This window comes from Pleurodeles waltl, chromosome 11 (assembly GCF_031143425.1).
Source record: "Pleurodeles waltl isolate 20211129_DDA chromosome 11, aPleWal1.hap1.20221129, whole genome shotgun sequence".
Lineage (NCBI taxonomy): Eukaryota > Metazoa > Chordata > Amphibia > Caudata > Salamandridae > Pleurodeles > Pleurodeles waltl.
This window is the reverse complement of record NC_090450.1, coordinates 143890000-143906023: the sequence shown is the minus strand read 5'-3', so window position 1 is coordinate 143906023 and position 16024 is coordinate 143890000.

Here is a 16024-nt window from a genome sequence, read left to right as displayed (position 1 = left end):
AGCTTGAGCTCCTCATACATTCCTCACAAATGTCATTTAGACCTTCTGCCAGTTTCCTGCAGTTATAAATATTCCAGACTTCTGTTTTACATTGTTTCTACTCTTCAGACTATTAAGTACGTTTCTCTTGTATTATGTTATTTATGTCTGTTATGTTTCATACTTATTATTGCACAGCTACATTTCTTAATTATATGGTGATATAGGCTGCAAGCAATGGAGTGGTCTTCAGGGTTTATTCTCTTCCCCTTTCCACACAAGGCTTTATATCTTAAAGTAAAGGAGTCTTCACCATGATAAGACGATTCTGGGTGTTTCTGAGATTTTCTTTGGGCCATACTGCAATGGGGCAAGGCTGCCCTGTCTCGTTTGTTTCGTATGTGAAATTATGAACAAGTATATAATTTGTGTGCAGCAGTTAAAGGACAAAAGAACAAATGGGTACACAAGCATGAGAACCTAGAGAAAAAAAGAACATATCAAAAATAAATTAATACAATTATATGCTTAATTAGAGTGAGAACACTGCAGTAACAAGTGTTGAAGTGTGAGAAGCAGGCAGGATAAAGAAAAAAAGGCAAAACAATTGGCAACACTGAATAATCAAAAAATGCACATTCCTACAATTTTATGCATGTAATAATAATTCCAGGTGCTCATACACTAAAGCACATCGTTGCCATAATGCACATACTACAATTTCCCAAAGGAAAAACAGAACTATAAACAGAAAACAAAAAGAATAGTGGAACACACTAATTATAATTTGCATGAACGTAATTTAAATCAATTTTAAATTCAAAGAAACCTAATAAATTTGTATTAATTTATAATGCCAGGATGCACATATTTAACAAAGGTGTTGGTTCGGTTACAACATATGAGACAATTATTTATACATAACAAAATTTTATTAAAGACAACATATACAATCTGAAACAATACAAAAAAAAATTATATCACAATATCCAATATTGAAGAAAAGGCGCCACAAAACGTGAAATTCGGGCCATCTATAGCTTCGGCCAACACTTGTTTCGTCCAAATGTGGACTTCTTCAGGGCTTACTCCTGAGTCCAACCATAATATCTATGGCTTACTACAAACAAACATATTCATAAAGAATCTTCTCAATAGGACCCAATTTTGCTTCTTTGTTCAATTCAACTCGATATTTCCGATCCTGTATCATTATGTTCCAAGCCCCGTAAAGGTTACATCCTAATCGTCTCACTCCGAGAATTCGAATGTCGAAAGAAATCAGGATGAATTTGCAAGAGAGAAGCTAATCATTTTGACCAGATTATGATTGTAAATGCAGCTAAACTAGGTATTAAGATGAAAGGGATGAGGGTGGTGTAATAAATCTTGGGGTGGGAATGCCAGAGGGGAGGTAGAGAGATTAAGACATTTCAAAATGGCACAGGGAGGCATCACTCTTTCTTGGGTGACGTGCTACATGCACCTGTCGCGTTGGCTCTCATTATCCTAAATGAGACTACTGGATTTCTAGGCAGCAGGATCGATAACGGTGTGAGGGACTGAGTCTGACCCACGTGCAAGGAACTCTGTCACCCTAAATCCGGTTTTTGCTCCGGCTAACTAGCAGTGCCTCATTTCTCCCACGGGGAAGAGATGATTGGGCAGCCGAGCGCATGACATCTTTGGAACTTCTCAGGGAAGTCGTGGTCACTTAGATCCAAACCAACTCTCTCATTTACAATATGATCTCATATACAAATGACAAAGACAGTATAAGTTTTATATAATGATTTAATAAAACGACTGTATTTTAGATAATAAGGCATGAGCCGCAATAACCAGAACCATACAACACAGTAGGATTGAAATAGTTACTAGGAGAGTAAAACATAAGAACAAAGCGATCATTGTGTACAATAGTTGCTACTCTCCCTCTGCTTGTTCCATTTCGAGCACAGCATGTTAAGCTTCTAGCTTGCCTGTCTGTATCACTGGGTAGACATCAGCCCTCATACCTGAGCAAAGGCCTGTGATCTTGATTCAGCATCTGCAACGAGGCAGTCAGCATCTAGTTGTGGTTCCCTGGTCGGAATCTCCCTCTTGCATGTATTGGGACAAGGAAGTTATTTTATAACTAACATGTCAGCGTGATCACAAAATGTCCCTACGCAGGAATGCCAAGTCTAAACTCCTACCACGTCTATCGGCAATGTACCAGACTGTATCATTGACTGAAGCACAGAGTGAATATGTTATGGAGAACTCCAGTGCTGAAGTAGGCAAAACAGTGTGATATGAATAAAAAACAACACTGTAGAACTGGCTATTTGAAAAATAACAGTACGAAGCCTAATAAAAAGCATTTAGAGCAAAGTGCACAGAGGCTCTAAGCTGCTAGCAAATGAATAAAATACATCCAGGGCAAAGTGCACAAAGGCCTAAAGCCTAAAGCTAACGCGCAAAGCATATGTAAAACCAACCACACTACACCCTCCCCTTGTCGGTAGCAAGTGGTTCCAATAATATAAAAATATGCCCCAGATATAACCAATACCTAAAAGTATATACATATTTCGACAAGGTCAGAAGACAACAAAGTCATACATTTGGAAAACATGTGACAAGAAAGCCAAATTCAATATAATGTCAATTTTGCAGGAGAGGAAAAAATCCAATTTTTAAACAGAAGCAATTGAAAGTAGGAGCTCCTCCACTTCGATGTATGTCAATATCAGAAGATCCACGCCACAAAGTACCATGGAGCAGGTGTGTTCCAAAGCCCCAAAACCATTCAGGGCGGCACCCCGTGCAGGGCCTATGAACGAGACAAAACCATCTTCCTCCAGGAAGGGAATCTCATAAACTGCCTCACGAAGCAAACGCAACCGCAGTGCACAAGTCTGGGAATGAGCCCTAATCGGGAACATCAACAGATCAGGATCGACCACTGGAGGGCGCCGCAGTGAGAGACAGAGAGCCAGTGCATGTTCAAACGAGCACCAAAGGCACCGAAACACGGGTTGCACACAATCCAAAACCGGTCTGAATGACAGAGACCAGTCACACTCCAAATGGCCCAGGAGTGTTGCTCCAAAATGCTGCATCATGCGTTCACAACATAGCTGCGCTGATGGCAGCAGCAATATAGGATCTCGTCGTGGCGGACAGCCATTGCGATAAAATAGCAACAACAGCAAGACTCCAGCCAATAAAGCCAAGTAATTGGGAAACCCCCAAAAATGCTTCCGAAAATAGAATGTATAGCCGAAGGTATCAAACCGAATATGGAAGAGAAGGTGTGAGCAAAACCAACACCAACGGCTTTGAAAATATTTGCAATACCAGCAGTGCTGGATGCATTAAATATACGTCCCACAAGTTCACCGAAGTGACTTGGAAAGTTAGTATTCAAAAGGGACTGTATCTCCGTCGATGACCTTGCCACCTGAAGTGCGTAGGTCTCGCTAGCAGATGTAAGGGCCACATGCTTTTGAAACAATAAAGCTTTTAGCCGACTCAACTTGTCGAAATTAACCTTGGCAGTAGCAATATGAGGCCAGATGTCCGCTACCTCCCTAATTTGAGTGGGGGGAAACAACACATTTCCGCAGCACGTAACGGCCCTGCTGACAACGACAACATAAACTATTCCGGCACGCATTCCACAGCAGCGTTCGCTGTTAAGAACAATGTAACTGCCGTTACAAAGCACCTGGAAAGTGTTTTTAATAACCGGGACTGGAACTCCCTTCAGATAACAAGCTAAGTTAGCAATCGAAGCGTTACACGCTCCGTGCAAGGACAGCTGTTTACAAACCATGGAATGGCTGACAGAAGCTTCGCATTCGCTACCGCTAAGAAAAACCTCCCTCAAACCATTAACAGAACCAACACCTTTGTTAAATATGTGCATCCCACACCTCGTGTATGTAACTGCCTCCCAATAGTTCATATCTACCCACCGGAATGTGCTTCAAACAAGAAGTAAATTGTAGAGTGGAGATAGGCAGATTAATAACCCCATGAATCAACCACTCAGCTGACGGAATCTCAGCCACCGTGAAAGGCAGTTTCTCCAATTTCTCAATATTCAACATAACATACGTCGCTTCCTTTTTAGCCATCAGCTGTTGTTGATGAGTCAAATTAAAGGAGACAAAGATCTCTCTGGCGCGAATGTGCTGCCATGGAACGCGACCTGCCTTCAAGGTCTGAAGAGTCCAACCCAGCTGCATGACGGACCGCGTCTGACTCTGCCCATGATATAAAGAAGACATGTCCGATTTAATAATGTCAATAGCAGAGGAAACAATGCTGTCAATCGTGTAAACACGGTCAGAAAGGGTATGCATGCCATTATCAACAACAGACAAAGTCTGCATCAGGTTTTCCTGATCAATCTGCCTCAACCGGGCTGCAGCCTCCTGTTGTGAAAGCTTCCAAATCTCATTATAAACTTCGTATATGAACCTTTTCTTCCGTGGTACCTTGGGACCTGACAAAAAATCTTGTAAATCAGTATCATTAGACAGTAACGTGAGATGTGACTTAACTGCATCCAGCGTGGATGACTTCAACCATTGCTGACAAAGCTTCCCCACGCTGTATGTAGTTATAATATCAGCATGCTCTGGTGAAACGTAACGAGGGTCTGCCCTACTAGTCCTGAACCCCCCTGAAGAGGTGTCAAAACGTTGATGACACTCATTAGTGTATACAGGCCATAATAACCACCCGCCTGGATGTAACGATGAAGTGTTAAGCGTACCATTCTGGACCCAATGTGTAAATTCACTAAAAGTAGCATTCACATAGTGCTGCCAGTTGTTTAATTTGGAAGGAACAGGTATACTAGGCAAATTCAACTCTCTAATTGTCACCAAGCCCAAACAGCTAGTCTGTTGTACTGTGTCATTGAGGAAAATCATTTGCACAGGGATAATACACGCCCTAAATAATGTGTCCCTGCCTTGCATCTGCCAATTTTTCGTACCCCAAACACTTTTCAAGTCAACAGTCTTAAACCAGTATTCATATCCCTCGACCGAAAGTTTAGATACAAACAAATTGGAATACAGTAATTTAGTATTGGTCAATAACATTTGCTTATTAGAATACGGAGTAACTTTGAAATAGTAAGACTTAGCATTTCGTTGATTATGCCCAGAAAAATATGCAAATTTATCATAATAAGTTTTCAAACTCCCTTGTGGAGGAGTCGAACAATGTTCCCATTGCACATAATTAAAAATGGACTTAGGGCTACTAGCTTTATGAATAAAGTGGTGTCCATAATAGTTGTAGCAAAACATGTCACCATGATTATCTCTAAACTGGTAAGCATTTTCATCGTCATAGACAGTATAATATTGCATATCTGTTAGCATAGAATCTACTGTCTTCACATCCCAATCATCAGAAACAATGCCTGGTATAACAATATCATTCATTGATAACTTGAGGACATACGGCATTTGAATCAATTCAGTGGGACCATATATATCAAACATTACTTTATCCCACACAATCCCATCCGGAATCGGTATTGCAGAAATGTTTACATTGGACAAGTCTCTCCGAACCATATGAGACGAAAAATGTGGTTTTAACACAGTCTCCACGTGCTCAATGTCAGATCGATCAGGAAGAAAATGACCATGTATTACTAGAAAAAAAGTAACCACAAATCCCAACCATAAAAAAAGAGTCATTACAGCCATAAAAAGCCACAAATAGTTCCAAGGAAAAACAAAATATGTGCGTTTAAGCCAACACAGCAGCTTACATGGACCGCGGACTGTAGACATCGAGGACGAGGAGCTGGACACTGCATCATCAGTGTCGTTGAAGCAGCCAGAGGCAGTTCTTGCAAAAGGTGCAACTGTGAACAAAGAAGCAGATGGAGGCTCTCGCCTAGGCACGCTATAAACCACATGTTCAGAAACATCAGTAGAACGTACAGCAATTTGATCAAAAGATTCCATATTAATCGTTGTCTGTGGAACAATCACAAGATCATCTTCCACCCTCCCCAAGCTCGGAGAGGAAACAGCGTTGGTGTAAATCACCTGCAGCGGGACTTCTTCCCCAGTAGTGAGAGGGATACCGGAACTACTGGGTGTCCCTTTTGGTCTGCTGGGCAGAATCGGCCACATGTTGTAACTTGACATTATCAATGGAAACAAAGCGATTTCCTTTGGCCCCTTGCAGCGGCGGTAAAATCACAGTTCTCGTGCCGCTTACCTCTAACACAGGGACAGGTGCTCGATAAGAAGGACCAAATTCTTTCTTCACTGCGACCTTTTCACGCACTAGATCCCCAATCCTGGGTATCCAACCAGTAGGTGTTACTGGCTCATCCTTAATTCCTGAGGAGGCAGCACTTGCAGAAGAGTCATCTTCACGGAATTGTTATAAATCCTGCAAAACAGTGACACGATCATTTATGTCAAAGGGCGTATCTGCCGCCTCCACACCAGGACCATCTAGATCAGGAACATACATTTGTGTTCCAAACAGGCACTCATATGAAGTACGACCCCCCAGTGATCGTCTAGGCAAGTTATTAAGTGCTCTCTGTACTCCATACAGGTGGGCTAGCCAACTACGACCCGTACCTATAAACCTGGCCGTTAAGGATTGCTTTAAATCACGATTTAATTGCTCCACGACAGAATTTTCCTCGGGATGAAATGGAGACGAGAATTGGAGTTGGACCCCCAACGAAGCCATGGTGTCCCTGAATGCCTTAGAGGCAAAAGCAGGGCCCTGGTCCGAATGAAAAGCTGCAACTGCACATGTATCGACAAAGATGCTCAAATCTTTAATAACAGTCCGAGCGTCAGCCGAGTGTTGTGGCCAGACCCACACAAATCTGGAGTACGAATCTACAGCAACCAAAATATATTTGTATGCACTATCTGGTGTCAGCGGACCACAATGATCCAAGTACACACACTGTAAAGGTGTATTTGAAATCAGAAGGGGCGTCTCCTGCGGGCGTCTAGCCGACGAAGCTTTAATCTGTTGACAAATGTCACAACAAAGGACATATTGCTTAGTCTCTTTATAGAGACCAGGCCACCAGTAACGAGCCTGTAAAAGTGAAATTGTGGCAGCCACACCAGCATGTGCAGACGCCACCCCCTCATGTGCTGCAGAAATTAATCGAGGTCTCTCAATTTTATTGGGTAGTTCACGTACACCAATGCCTGGAATATTAACAACAGCATTCAGCGCACTACTCAAGCAGTAACTATATTTAGAAGGAAATCCTTTAGGAAATGGCGTGCTATCAGCCGTAGCTTTTATGGCAGCCGAAATCTCTGTGTCTGGTTTAGAACTCGAAGGAGTCACTGCGGCCACAGTGGCGACAGCCACTGCTGATTTTGCTGCTTCATCAGCCAAAGTATTCCCAGCAACGTGTATTCCAACGTGCTGGTGTCCAAGTGTATGTACAACATGGACCTTAGGAAGCGTCTCCTTCAGATACGCAACCTTACCCCACAACAATTTGTGTTTAATGGTGTTGCCTTTAGAATCCCTGAACCCATTCATCTTCCAATAGTGTAGATATTCATTGAAAGACTGTACACAGTAGTAGGAGTCACAGACCAGCAAGGTCAAAATCGCCGGATCCGCGTGCTCCAATGCCAACAATAGAGCTTTGAGCTCAGCCAGCTGTGCCGTGCAATCTCCCAAGGTTTTAGTACAAGTATGTCGGGGGCAGAACACTTCCCCCTCCATCGCGCCACTCACCACCGCACATGCAGCAGAATACTGCTGTTTAGTCCCAACCGCTGGTTGCGCAGAACCATCAGTATACATGACCACCTGGTACTGGTCAATAGGCAATGTGCCAGCAGGGACTGGGTACTCTATTTCATATTGAAGAAATTCTTGAGTCTGCAGTTTAGGGTCAAATATGTAATCTACATCAGTGGCAGTCAAAGACGCAGCCCATTGAATCCATTGCGGGTGTAAAGCTTTCGAATTAGGAACACTCGCTTTTGTAACAGCCTCTAAGGCCGGAATCGGGGAAACAACAACAATACGTTGTCCCTGGGCTAGCGGTCTTTCTTTAATCACAGCCATCTGTACTGCAGTGAGTATTTTTTCAGTCTGTGCAAATCGTTGTTCTGCAGCAGAATACAAGTGGGACTTGTATGCAATCGGGACTGTCTCACCCTCATTAACCCCTTCTGTGCCGCGGACGTAGTGGTTACGTCCCGCGGCACAGTGCTGCTGTGCCGAGGACGTAACCACTACGTCCTCGGCACACAGCCCAGAGGGAGCGCTCTCGCTCCCTCTGTGTGCTTCCCTCCCACCCCCCAAAGTCGGGGATGGAAGGGGAAGCCCTTCCCCTTCCACCCCCGACCCCCCCACCCCCCCATAATGACGTCAGCGCGCGATCGCGCGCTGACTTCATTATGGGATCCTCGCCGCACAGGAAGCCATTTGCTTCCTGTGCGGCGACTAGAGAAGAGGTAAGAATCTCTTCCCGGTGGGTGGGGGGTTGGGGCTAAAGAGGCACCGGGGAAAAGGAAAGGCTTTTCCTTTTCCCCGGTGTCTCTTTGAGCATTCCTGCTGCCCGATCGCATTGCGATCGGGCAGCAGGAATGCCCACTAGACACCAGGGATTTGTTTTCTCTATTGTTTTTTACTGTTTTTGGCACGCGGGGAGCGGCCCCTTGGGCAAGGGTCGCTCCCCTTTAGGGAGGCAATTACTACGGCCATTTCTGCCCCCCTTGGGGGCAGATTGGCTACTTTTCAGCCAGATCTGCCCCCAAGGGGGGCAGAAAACACTAGATCACCAGGGATTTTTTTTTTTTTTGCATGTATGTGTTGGGGGTGCCCCCTTGGGCAAGGGGCGCCCCCCCCAAGGGGGCAGAGAACTGTTGGCCTTTTCTGCCCCCCTTGGGGGCAGATCGGCCTATTTTTTTTAGGTCCATCTGCCCCCAAGGGGGGCAGAAGCCACTTAGGCACCAGGGATTGTGTGTGTAGTGGATGGGGGGTGCCCCCTTGGGCAAGGGTCGCTCCCCTTTGGGGGGCATGTCTTTTCGGGCCATTTCTGCCCCCCTTGAGGGCAGATTGGCTACTTTTTAGCCAGATCTGCCCCCAAGGGGGGCAGAAAACACTAGATCACCAGGGTTTTTTATTTTTATGTGTATTTATGTGGGGGGGTGCCCCCTTGGGCAAGGGGCGCCCCCCCAAGGGGGCAGAGAACTGTTGGCCTTTCCTGCCCCCCTTGGGGGAAAATCGGCCTATTTTTTTTAGGTCCATCTGCCCCCAAGGGGGGCAGAAGCCACTTAGGCACCAGGGATTGTGTGTGTAGTGGATGGGGGGGTGCCCCCTTGGGCAAGGGTCGCTCCCCTTTGGGGGGCATGTCTTTTAGGGCCATTTCTGCCCCCCTTGAGGGCAGATCAGCCTATTATTTTTAGGCTGGTCTGCCCCCAAGGGGGGCAGAAACTACTAGAACGCCAGGGATTTTTTTTAATTTGTTTATTTTTGTGGGGGGGTGTCCCCTTGGTCACGGGGCACCCCCCCAAGGGGGGCATTGACCTGTTGCCCATTTCTACACCCCCTGGGGGCAGATGGGCCTATTTTCTTAGGCCCACCTGCCCACAAGGGGGGCAGAAGCCACTTAGACACCAGGAATAGTGTGTGTGTGTGTGTGTGTGTGTTAGTGGATGGGTGGGGCCTTGGGCAAGGGTCGCCCCCCACTTTGGGGGCACATGTACCCAGGCCATTTCTGCACCCCTTGGAGACAGATCAGCCTATTATTTTTAGGCTGGTCTGCCCCCAAGGGGGGCAGAAACTACTAGAACGCCAGGGATTTTTTTTTATTTGTTTATTTTTGTGGGGGGGCGTCCCCTTGGTCACGGGGCGCCCCCCCAAGGGGGGCATTGACCTGTTGCTCATTTCTACACCCCCTGGGGGCAGATGGGCCTATTTTCTTAGGCCCACCTGCCCCCAAGGGGGGCAGAAGCCACTTAGGCACCAGGGATAGTGTTGTGTGTGTTTTCTTTTTTTTTTTTTTGCTTTTTTTTTTTAGGGCTGTCCCCTTTGGCAAGGGTCGCTCTCCATGGGGACACACTACTAAAGGTATTTTCTGGCTTCCTTGGGGTAGACAGGTCTATTTTATTAGTAGGCCCATCTGCCTCATGGCAGAATCCACTTAGGCACCAATTTCTAAATGTTTGATGGTGGGGTGTTTGTCAACTGAAGAAGTCTTTGCATTTGTGATAAAAAATGTTTTCCTCCTTTTTGTTCTAGTTCAAAGCTTTTGCTTTATTTGCTGTGGCTCCTTGCGGTTTTGGCGGTGGTTGACCTGCAGTTTGCACAGTTGCATGTTTTAGGTAAGTAAAAACAATTTACTCCAAAGGAGTATTGTTGCCATGCATGAATGACATGTTTGTAGGGGGTGTACTAAATGCAGGATTGTGTGTGAAATTGTCCTTAGGTTTGTGCACAATGATATTTGTTTTGTCTTATTTCTAATTTGCCTTTCTTTCTTTATTTTTAGTGGGATATCATTGGTGATTGCTGTGTAGTTGCTGGTGAATCAAGCGTTTTCAGGCAAGTGAGCGGTATAGTTTTTGAGTTTATAACTCTTACTAACAAAGCTACACTTTGTCACTTGTCTTACACAGTGCTGGTTGTTGGTGGTGAATTTGTCCAGTTAATTTTAGCAGGAGATATCATGGCTAGCCGCAGGATGACCGCTCAGCAGGTGGTTGGTATGCTTTTTGAGTCACAGTCTGATCATGACTATGAGACAGACTCTGCATCTGAGGCAGAGGAGGAAGTCAGAGATTCTGGCAGTGATGTTTCTCTTGGAGGGGAATCTTCTGATGATGAAGCCACACTCAGTGCAGATGAAGGGCCTGTTGTAGAGGAGGACATTGATGTGCCAATAGTGCTGCAACCTGGGGCTGAAAGGTTTCCCGTTATAAGACCTGATGTCTGGGTTGCCCCAAACATGCAGCAGCCAGAGTTGCCTGCCTTTACTGGTCTCCCGGGGTGTAACGCCAATACAGAGAACTTTATGCCTATCAATTTCTTTGAGTTATTCATGGATGATGTGTTTTTGGAAGAGATTGTTGAGCAGACTAATTTGTATGCGGAGCAGCATTTGAGGGACAACACTGCTAGACTTAGGCCACACTCTAGAGCTGCCCAGTGGATTCCCACTAATTTGGAGGAGTTAAAAAAGTTTTTGGGTTTGACTTTTTTGATGGGGTTGATAAGGAAGCCGTCACTGGCTTCTTATTGGTCTACTAGTCCCTTGATGGCAACAGCTATATTTCCAGCGACCATGAGTCGTAATCGGTATTTGCTTCTTCTTAGGATGCTGCATTTTGTTGACAATGCATTAGCCTTGCCACGAGATCACCCAGATTCTGACCGTCTTTTTAAGATTAGGCCTGTCCTTGATCATTTTGTAGATCGGTTTTCGGAGGTCTATGTTCCAGGCAAAGAGTTAAGTGTGGACGAGTCTTTGGTCCTCTTCAAGAGTCGTTTGGTTTTTAGGCAGTACATTCCTAGCAAAAGGGCACGATATGGAATTAAATTGTATATGCTGTCTGAAAGTAGGACAGGATATGTGTATAGTTTCCGTGTGTACACTGGTAGGGATTCCAATATTGACCCCCCTGGTTGTCCTCCCACTTTTGGAGTTACTGAGAAAATTGTGTGGGATCTTGGTAGACGACTGTTCAACAAAGGTCACCATTTGTATGTAGATAACTTCTACACTGGTGTGCAATTGTTCAAGGAATTGTTTAGAGTGGACACAGTTGCTTGTGGCACAATCCTTTCTAACCGGAAAGGCTATCCAAGGGAGCTTGTCTGTAAAAAACTTGAGAGAGGACAGTGCTGTGCCTTGCGGAACGAGGAGCTGCTAGCTTTGAAATTTTCAGATAAGAGGGATGTCTACATGCTAAGTACCATCCATGATGAGAGTACTTCCCCTGTGACTGTTTGGGGCCAGGTTGCTGAAGTGCGCAAACCTGTGTGCATTTTAGATTATAATAAGCACATGGGAGGTGTAGATAGAGTTGACCAGAGGTTGGAACCTTATACTGCTATTCGTAAGTCTTACGTTTGGTATAAGAAGTTAGCACTTCACCTCTTCCACTTAGCAACCTTCAATGCTTTTATTGTGTTTAGGGATAGGTCTCCAGAGTCAAAGATGACATTTGTGAAATTTCAGGAGTCAGTGATAGAGAGCCTTATTGTGGTGGAACAGGCAAGAGTTCCTAGAGAAGCAGTGGTGGAGGATGTGGCTAGATTGAAAGATCGCCACTTTGCTGAGCACATTCCTCCCACACCCAAAAAAGACTTTCCAGCTAAGAAATGTAGAGTGTGTTTTCGAAGAGGTATCCGGAGGGAGTCTCGAATGTACTGCCCGGATTGTCCTTCAAAGCCTGGGCTGTGTGTCGGTGCTTGTTTTAAGAATTACCACACCCAGAAGAATTTCTGGGAACAACCATGAGTGTAAACTCATGTCTGTTTTGTATTTTCATGTGTTTAGTTTCATGGTTAGCATTTCTGTCATGTTCTTAGTTAGAGCTTTTGTGTTTGTAGTTTTGTAATTCTTTCTACTTAGTTAGGGGTTCCTCTGTTAAAAAAAAAAAAAAAAAATGATGCCATTGTGGGTGGAGTGGGGCTTGGCTGAGAGTGTACATATTGACTTACTGTTGGCTACTGCAACACACTGCCAGCCAAACACCAGTCCACACACTCCCATCAGCTGGTGTGATTGTTGTATCAGGCACGTGGGCGTATGTAAGTGATGGGCCCTTGAGTGGCGCTGTCTGTCGATGTGAGTGTTGTAATGTGCTGGGCCCGTGGCTGGCGGTGTGAATGGCCTTGTGTGTGTCATGTATGAAAGTTGTGTGAATGGACTGTAAAGCGGTTGGTGCCTTGTCGCGGCTTTACAGCTCACGAGCTGTGAGTCATTGGTTCAGTTTTTTGCCTTTCAGTTACTAACAGTGCATTTCATTTTTGTGAAAGCTCTTGTTAGTAAAATTTGATCCACTGAACCATCACTCACCCTCGTGCCAAATCCAACCAGTATGTGTGGTAAAAATGACAAAACCTGCTCCGCTGTAATCAGGCGTCGCAGCACACCTGTGACACGCTAGGTGCCTCAGGTGGGACCCCGATGATGAAGCATGCCACCAACTTGGTTGGTGGGTGAGGGGTCTTTTTCACATAACCTAACTGTGTTTCTTTTCAAAATTTTAGTGTTTGGCACATCACGGACGTATGTGGGCACATCAAAACGATATATTACAAAACTACCTGTGTTTGGGGGGGAGAGGGCACCTATGTTTTTGGTCCTGTGTGCGGCCTTCATCTATGGAAACCTACCAAACCCAGACATTTTTATAAAACTAGACACCCCAAGGAGTCCAGGGAGGTGTGGCTTGCGTGGATCCCCCAACATTTTCTTACCCAGACTCCTCTGTAAACCTCAATATGCTTAAAAAAAGCATATTTTCCTGACTTTTCTTCGTAGGATCACCACTCCAGCACAAAATTCCTACTCCCCAGTGTTCCCCTCAGCCTCCCAAGTAAAATGACACCTCACTTATGTGGGTCCCCAAAGCAGAGTCAGTCTAAAGATGTATAAAAGAATATGTCCTTATAAACTTGCTGTGCTATCCCCTCTATCTCTACAAGTTTTGGGCCTTATTCTGTTGCAGGCACCTGGCCCACCCACACAAGTGAAGTATCATTTTTATCGGGAGACTTGGGGAAACGCTGGGTGGAAGGAAATTTGTGGCTCCACTCAGATTCCAGAACTTTCTGTCACCGAAATGTGTGGAGAATGTGTTTTTTTAGACAGAATTTGAGGTTTGCAAAGGATTCTGGGTAACATAACCTGGTCCGAGCCACACAAGTCACCCCATCTTGGATTCCCCTAGGTCTCTAGTTTTCAGAAATGCACAGGTTTGGTAGGTTACCCTAGGTGCCGGCTGAGCTAGAGGCCAAAATCTACAGGTAGGCACTGTTTTCAATGAAAAAATGTGATGTGTCCACGTTGCGCTTTGGGGCGTTTCCTGTCGCGGGCGCTAGGCCTACCCACACAAGTGAGGTATCATTTTTATCGGGAGACGTGGGGGAACGCTGGGTGGAAGGAAATTCGTGGCTCCTCTCAGATTCCAGAACTTTCTGCCACAGAAATGTGAGGAACATGTGTTTTTTTAGACAGAATTTTGAGGTTTGCAAAGGATTCTGGGTAACAGAACCTGGTCCGAGCCACACAAGTCACCCCATCTTGGAATCCCCTAGGTCTCTAGTTTTCAGAAATGCACAGGTTTGGTAGGTTTCCCTAGGTGGCGGCTGAGCTACAGGCCAAAATCTACAGGTAGGCACTTTGCAAAAAACACCTCTGTTTTCCTTCACCAATTTGGCTGTGTCCACGTTGCGCTTTGGGGCGTTTCCTGTCGCGGGCGCTAGGCCTACCCACACAAGTGAGGTATCATTTTTATCGGGAGACGTGGGGGAACGCTGGGTGGAAGGAAATTCGTGGCTCCTCTCAGATTCCAGAACTTTCTGCCACAGAAATGTGAGGAACATGTGTTTTTTTAGCCACATTTTGAGGTTTGCAAAGGATTCTGGGTAACAGAACCTGGTCCGAGCCACACAGGTCACCCCATCTTGGATTCCCCTAGGTCTCTAGTTTTCAGAAATGCACAGGTTTGGTAGGTTTCCCTAGGTGGCGGCTGAGCTACAGGCCAAAATCTACAGGTAGGCACTTTGCGAAAAACACCTCTGTTTTCCTTCACCAATTTGGCTGTGTCCACGTTGCGCTTTGGGGCGTTTCCTGTCGCGGGCGCTAGGCCTACCCACACAAGTGAGGTATCATTTTTATCGGGAGACGTGGGGGAACGCTGGGTGGAAGGAAATTCGTTGCTCCTCTCAGATTCCAGAACTTTCTGCCACAGAAATGTGAGGAACATGTGTTTTTTTAGCCAAATTTTGAGGTTTGCAAAGGATTCTGGGTAACAGAACCTGGTCCGAGCCACACAAGTCACCCCATCTTGGATTCCCCTAGGTCTCTAGTTTTCAGAAATGCACAGGTTTGGTAGGTTTCCCTAGGTGGCGGCTGAGCTACAGGCCAAAATCTACAGGTAGGCACTTTGCAAAAAACACCTCTGTTTTCCTTCACCAATTTGGCTGTGTCCACGTTGCGCTTTGGGGCGTTTCCTGTCGCGGGCGCTAGGCCTACCCACACAAGTGAGGTATCATTTTTAGCGGGAGACGTGGGGGAACACTGGGTGGAAGGAAATTTGTGGCTCCTCTCAGATTCCAGAACTTTCTGCCACAGAAATGTGAGGAACATGTGTTTTTTTAGCCACATTTGGAGGTTTGCAAAGGATTCTGGGTAACAGAACCTGGTCCGAGCCACACAAGTCACCCCATCTTGGATTCCCCTAGGTCTCTAGTTTTCAGAAATGCAAAGGTTTGGTAGGTTTCCCTAGGTGGCGGCTGAGCTACAGGCCAAAATCTACAGGTAGGCACTTTGCAAAAAACACCTCTGTTTTCTGTGATGTGTCCACGTTGTGTTTTGGGGCATATCCTGTTGCGGGCGCTAGGCCTACCCACACAAGTGAGGTATCATTTTTATCGGGAGACTTGGGGGAACATAGAATAGCAAAACAAGTGTTTTTGCCCCTTGTCTTTCTCTACATTTTTTCCTTCCAAATGTAAGACAGTGTGTAAAAAAGACGTCTATTTGAGAAATGCCCTGTAATTCACATGCTAGTATGGGCTCCCCGGAATTCAGAGATGTGCAAATAACCACTGCTTCTCAACACCTTATCTTATGCCCATTTTGGAAATACAAAGGTTTTCTTGATAGCTATTTTTTACTCTTTATATTTCAGCAAATGAATTGCTGTATACCCGGCATAGATTGAAAACCCACTGCAGGGTGCAGGTCATTTATTGGCTCTGGGTAGCTAGAGTTCTTGATGAACCTATAAGCCCTATATATCCCCACAACCAGAAGAGTCCAGCAGACGTAACG